Here is a 6,914-nt window from a genome sequence, read left to right on the forward strand (position 1 = left end):
ATTGGCTGCCTATCGAATAAAAGATGTTTCTTATAATTGGTTGGAGATGTGGAGGAAGAGTAGAGGGGATAATGATACTCCTGTGATTTGGCAATTATTCCAAGATGCCTTCTTAGACAGATTCTTTCCCCCAAAGCTGAGGGAAGTAAAATTAGAAAAATTTATGAACTTGAGACAGGGCCTCATGACAGTTAAGGAGTATTGCCATAAGTTTAACCAGTTATCTAAGTATGCTCCCGGTATGATGGCTGATTCTAGAACTAGTATGAGTAAGTTCTTGACCGGTGTATCTAGTTATGTTGTGAAAGAGTGTAGATCCACTATGCTTAATAGGGATATGGAACTTTCAAGACTAATGATTCATGCTCAGCAGATTGAAGCAGACAAAGTGAAGGAGAGAGAGAGTGAGAGAGAATAAGAGAATTGGATCAGAGCAACATAGGTATATCAGACTAGATTTTCTGGAGGGATCCGCCCTCAGTTCTAGAGCCATTCTCTTATGCCAGCGCATTCATCATCCAGTACTCCTGCATTCAGAATTAGGCCAGAGCAGGGTAGTAGGCCTACTATGTCCAGGTCCCAGGACAGTGTAAGTAATAGACCCTATCCTCCCCTATGTCTGAAGTACGGTAGAGACCATCCTGGTGAGTGATTAGTCGGTCAGAGGGGTTGTTTTAGTTGCTGTAAGTTGGGCCACAAGTTCAGAGATTGCCTATATGCTAGACAAAGGAGCCGCGATGTTCGTCCTCAGAGTCAGACTATTAGTTGTCCAGCCCCTGTAGTTCATCCTACTCCTCCTCAGGGTGCCTCATCTAGTATTGTAGGTAGTCAGCGACATAATTGCTTTTATTCTATACCACCCCACTAGGAGCAGGAGGATTCACCAGATATTGTTACTGGTACTCTCTGTGTATTTTATTTTGATGTGTATGTGTTGCTAGACCCTGGGTCAAGTCTTTCTTATGTGACTCCATTGGTGGCTGTGAATTTTAAAATCAGTGCTAAAAAGATTTCCGAGCCTTTTCTAGTATCTACACCAGTGGGTGAATTTGTTGTTGCTAAGCAAGTGTACAAGAAGTGTCCTATCACTGTCCTTCACAGAGTCATGTTTGCAAATTTAATTGAGCTAGACATGGTTGATTTTGATATTATGCTGGGTATGGATTAGCTTTACTCTTGTTATGCATCTATAGACTATCGTACCCGGGCAGTTAAGTTTTAGTTTGCCAATGAGCCAGTCATTGAGTGGTCCAAAAATTCTGTATCTCCTAAAAGTCATTTCATATCCTATCTTAAAGCTAGGAAATTGATATTCAAGGGTTGTATTTATCATTTGGTCCAAGTTAAGGACACTAAGACTGAGACTCCAACTATTCAGTCTCTTAGTGTTGTTAATAAGTTTCCTGAAAGATCTCCCAGGGGTACCACCCGATAGAGAGATAGAATTTGGAATTAATCTTCTTCCTGATACACAGCCTATTTCTATTTCTCCATATTGTATGGCCCCCGCAGAACTTAAGGAGTTGAAAAAGCAACTCAAAGATCTTCTTGATAAGGGTTTTATAAGGCCCAGTGTGTCTCCCTAGGGTGCACCCGTTCTATTTGTGCGAAATAAAGATGGTTCATTGCGAATGTGCAATGACTATTATCAGCTTAACAAGGTCACAGTCAAGAACAATTACCCTCTTCCTAGAATTGATGACCTATTTGATCAGCTGCAAGGTGGTAGTTACTTCTCAAAAATAGATTTGAGATTTGTTTATCACCAACTTAAAGTCAGAGAGTGTGATATTCCAAAGATAGCTTTCCTCACTCGTTATGGTCATTTTAAATTCTTGGTCATGTCCTTCGGGCTAACGAATTCCCCGATAGCTTTTATGGACCTCATGAATTGGGTGTTTAGACCGTACCTAGATATGTTCGTTATTGTGTTTATAGATGATATCCTTGTATATTCCCAGAGTGAATACGACCATGCAGATCATCTCTGAATTGTCTTGCAAACCCTTAGAGATCAACAGTTATTTGCCAAATTTAGCAAGTGTGAGTTTTGGCTTCGGTCAGTTGCCTTTTTGGGTCATATTGTTTCTTCTGATGGTATTTGAGTTGATCCTTGAAAGGTAAAAGCTGTGAAAAATTAGCCTAGACCTATTTCCCCATCTGATATTAGGAGTTTCTTGGGTCTAGCTGGCTACTACCATCGTTTTGTGGAAGGTTTCTCTTCCATTGCTGTTCCTTTGACCCGGTTGACCCAAAAGAAGGTTAAATTCCAGCGGTCAAATTCTTGTAAGAAGTGTTTTCAGGAGTTGAAGACTCGACTCACTCCAGCACCTGTAATAACCCTACCTAATGGTGTAGATGATTTTGTGGTATATTGTGATGCTTCCAGAGTTGGTTTGGGTTACGTGTTGATGCAGAAGGGTAAGGTTATAGCCTATGCCTCCAGGAAGTTGAAACCTCATGAAAAGAATGATCCAACCTATGACCTTGAGTTAGCTGCAGTGGTCATTGCTTTGAAAATCTGGAGACACTATTTGTACGGTATTTATGTTGATCTCTTTACGGATCACAAGAGTTTACAGTATGTGTTCACTCAGAGAGAGTTGAATCTTTGGCAGAGGCGATGGTTAGAATTACTGAAGGACTATGATATGAGTGTGTTGTATCACTCGGGAAAGGCCAATGTAGTGGCAGATACCCTTTGCAGATCGTCCATGGGTAGTGTAGCACATGTTGAGGAAGATAAGAAGGACTTAGCTCATGAAGTGCATTATTTGGCTAGGTTAGGTATTAAATTGCTTGAATCAGCTCAGGTTAATGTTTGGGTCCCAAGTAGTTCCAAATCTTCCCTAGTTTTGGAAGTGAAGGAGAAGCAGGATACAGATTCTCGTTTGATCAAACTGAAAGAATCAGTTAAAGACCAAAAGGTGGAGGTTTTTTCCCAAGGGAGAGATCGTGTATTGAGATTTCAGAATAGATTGTGTGTGACTGATGTTGATGATCTGAGGTAGAGAATTATGAATGAGGCACATGGCGCGAGGTATTCTATTTATCTCGGTGCTACCAAGATGTACCGCGATTTGCGGGAAATTTATTGGTGGAATGGTATGAAAAAAGATATAGCAAAGTTCGTAGAAAAGTGTGCAACTTACCAATAGGTAAAGATAGAGCACCACAGACCCGGTGGTGTGATGCAAGAATTTAACATTCCTACTTAGAAGTGGGAAGTGGTGAACATAGATTTCGTGACCAGTTAACCTCTCTCTCGTCGTCATCATGATTCTATTTGGGTTGTTGTAGACAGGTTGACTAAGTCAGCATATTTTTTACCAATACATACATCTTTCACCTCAGAGAACTATGCTAAGCTGTATATTCGATAGTTAGTCAGATTACATGGAGTTCCGTTGTCTATCATCTCTGATAGAGGTACTAAGTTCACTTCTCAGTTTTGGAGAGCATTTTAGAAGAGTCTTGTCACCCAAGTTTATCTTAGCTTCGTTTTTCATCCGCAGACAGATGGTCAGGCTGAGAGGACTATCCAGAATTTAGAGGATATGTTGAGGGCTTGTGTTTTAAAGAAAGTTGGGATGAACATTTACCGTTGATTGAATTTGCTTACAATAATAGTTTTCATGCTAGTATTGGAATGGCTCCATTTGAAACTTTGTATGAGAGAAGATGTAGATTGCCCATAGGTTGGTTCAAAGTGGGTGAAGCTACTGTGATTGGACCTGATGCTGTGTTCAAGGCTATGGAGAAAGTTAAGTTAATTCGGGAGAGGTTGAAGATAGCCCAGAGTCATCAGAAGTCGTATGCAGATGTGAGAAGAAGAGCTCTTGAGTTTGAAGTCAATGATTTGGTGTATTTGAAAATTTCACCCATGAAAGGGGTGAAAAGATTTGGAAAGAAAAGGAAGCTGAGTCCCAGATATGTTGGCCCTTATAGAGTTTTGAATCGTGTTGGAAAAACAGCTTATGAGGTTGAGTTTCCTGCAAAATTGTCAGCTGTCCATCCTGTGTTACATGTTTCTATGCTCAAAAAGCACATTGGAGACTCTGTTGTTGTTGATCCGTCGGAAGGTTGTGATGTTCAGGATAGCCTTTCATATGATGAAATCCCAGTTGAAATCCTATATTATCAAGTCCGTAGACTAAGGAACAAAGAAGTTCCCTTGGTTAAAGTTCTGTGGCAAAATCAATCAGTAGAGGGTGCCACTTGGGAAGCAGAAGCAGATATGCGAGCTAGTTACCCTCATCATTTCTCCGTGAGTCCAAATAAAGTTGAAGGTACTATTCCCCTATTTAGTTTCCTCTTAATCTAATAAATTCAGCTATATGGTTATTCCATCTATGATTCGTGCATTTAGTGAAGTACTCAAAAGTTTAGAGTAAAGTGAGCCCTTAGATGTGAGTCGTTCCAGCTATATGTCCTCATTTTCTCTTGTTCTTGTCCTATCTGACAACATTCGAGGATGAATGTGTCCAAGGGGGGAGATATTGTAATACCCCAATCGTTTCTTAAGCCTAAATCCGTCGTTTGAGTGGATATGTATGACTTCCAAAGTGATTGATGTTTAAACCATATTGTATTTCTCTATTTTCTACTTTTTTTTCATGTATAGCATTGAATAAGATTTCCATCGATACCAATTTAATTGAAATCCGACATCGGATGAGGGAGTTATAGCCGTTTTACTCAACGATATTGAATCACCCAGGTCTGACGGTCGACCTGGCGGACCGTCAGGTCCCTGGTGGACTATCAAGTGCCCCGTCAAGCCAAGGCAGTGAATCCTTTTTCAGGACATCGTGCAACGGCCAAGTTGGTGGACCGTAAAAAAGTTGATGGACCGTCAAGGGGTCTGTTAAGTCGAGACTGAATGTCTTATTTATGGCCCTCGAGTGACGGATGACTTGGTGGTCCGTCAGTTTCTTGATAGACCATCACTTTGATCGTCACGTCAAGGCAAAATGTTCCAGTTTTGGCACTCGAGTGACGGACCATCTGGTGGACTGTCAAGAGACTTAACGGACCGTCAGATCGATCGTCACAGGCCCTGATCAGCGAATTTTAGCTCTTTTAAAAGGACATTTTGGTCATTTCTGCCCCATATGGTCTTATATATATATATATCCTAGTAGAGAATAGCCATTCATTTTTCTCCTTTCCTCTTCCAAGAAATATCTAGAAATTAGGGTTTCTTCCAAAACCCAAAAATTCAATCTTCTTCCAAGAAATTCAAGGATCTTCCACAGATTTCTCCAAGTTGTTCAAGAATTAAGTCCCCCAAGTCAAGGGCATCAAGAATCTTGGTCTAAAAGTATGAGAAAGAAGTTCCAAACAAGTTTCTACACCTCCAAAATTATAATCCAAGGTATGTGGGGTTTGAACAACAACACTCCTTTCGTTCGTGTGCCTAAAGATTTACTTTCTATTATTGATTTACATGATTTTGCAAGTGGGTTTACACCCAAATTTCTTTATTTATGATTTATGAGATTTGAGTTGAATAAGTTTGATATTTATGATTATTTCACCATCATGTTTCTTAAATTGAGAATTTATTCCATGAGTTGTATATTGTCATTATGTGTTGATGATTTTTAAGCGATTTAAGACAAGTGTCATGAGTTATGCCTTTCCATGAGAAATTTGACTATTAAATATATATCGATATTTGAGATTGAAAGTCAAGAATTAGTCCTATGATGTTTCCTTTAAGCTTTTAATATTTGAAAATGATTCAAAAAACAAATGTACTTGATGTTGAGAAAGATTGTGTTGAGTTGAGTCGGGTTAGGAATCCACAAGATGTCTATGATTTACAGATGAGATATATATTTATGTTTTGGTCTTTATAATAGACCCATGAGTTGATATTGATTAAGGTGGATTTCCTAACGCGTTCTGAGTTGAGTCTGGGAGGCGTATTTAGCACCGAGCGGGAAATATGGTATTTCCCTAAAACTACGTGCCACCGTAGGATTGATGTTGATAATTGTGGGCTAGAGGCCGAGTATGAGATTGTGATAACGAGATTAAGGTTGTACTCCCTAGCAAGAGTACAACATGCCCTCCAATGTGGGGTTCTTTCTTTAGGAGGGCAAAATATTGGACTCCATGCGGCTCACATGGTGTAGTTATGTCGGTTATAAGAAACTCCCACGTCCATAATGATCTAAGTACCATGAGTTACCGAGTCACTCTAAGTCATGAGTCAAAGAGTTTGAGTTGATTTAAATGATTTATAAGATTTATGAAGCATATGTTATTACTGATGACTTACGAAAATGATGTTTTAGATAATTCAAGTGAAGAGAGTTATTATTGTCAGCATGCATGATTTTCTTATACATTTATGATATTATTTAAAATGTTGCATCCACCCCCACATACTCAGTACATTCCCAAGTACTGACTCCCATACTCTTTTGTATTCTATATTTCCTCCTGATATAGGTTCAGGTGCTCAGTCTCAGTAGTGACAGTGATCTTTAAGTACCTTCATCTACATTTCTGCAGTTGGTGAGTCCTCATGGTTCGAGGACCTGTGTCTCCGATTTTGTCTTGTTAATAGATGTTTGTTTACTTTTAGTTCAGTACGAGTCAGTTGGGGATCTATCCCAATGGCTCCTCAGTCCTATGTAGTAGAGGCTTTGTCAGACTAGTGTACCATCGTGTACAAAGCTTTCAGTATTTTATTTGTACAGGGCAGTATTACTTCGTCTTTTTGTATGTTCATGACATGGTTATTCCTCTTTATGTTAGCATGATTTGCGCTATAATGAGTTTTGAAAGTGATGACAGGCTTAGAGGGTTAGCTTGAGGCCACGTGTGGCCCTGAGCACCATGTGATATCTCGCGATAGGTTCTTGGGGAGTTACACTTCTCCTCTCGAGATTTTGGGATGA

Source organism: Capsicum annuum, chromosome 7, assembly GCF_002878395.1.
Source record: "Capsicum annuum cultivar UCD-10X-F1 chromosome 7, UCD10Xv1.1, whole genome shotgun sequence".
In the NCBI taxonomy this organism is placed as follows: Eukaryota; Viridiplantae; Streptophyta; class Magnoliopsida; order Solanales; family Solanaceae; genus Capsicum; species Capsicum annuum.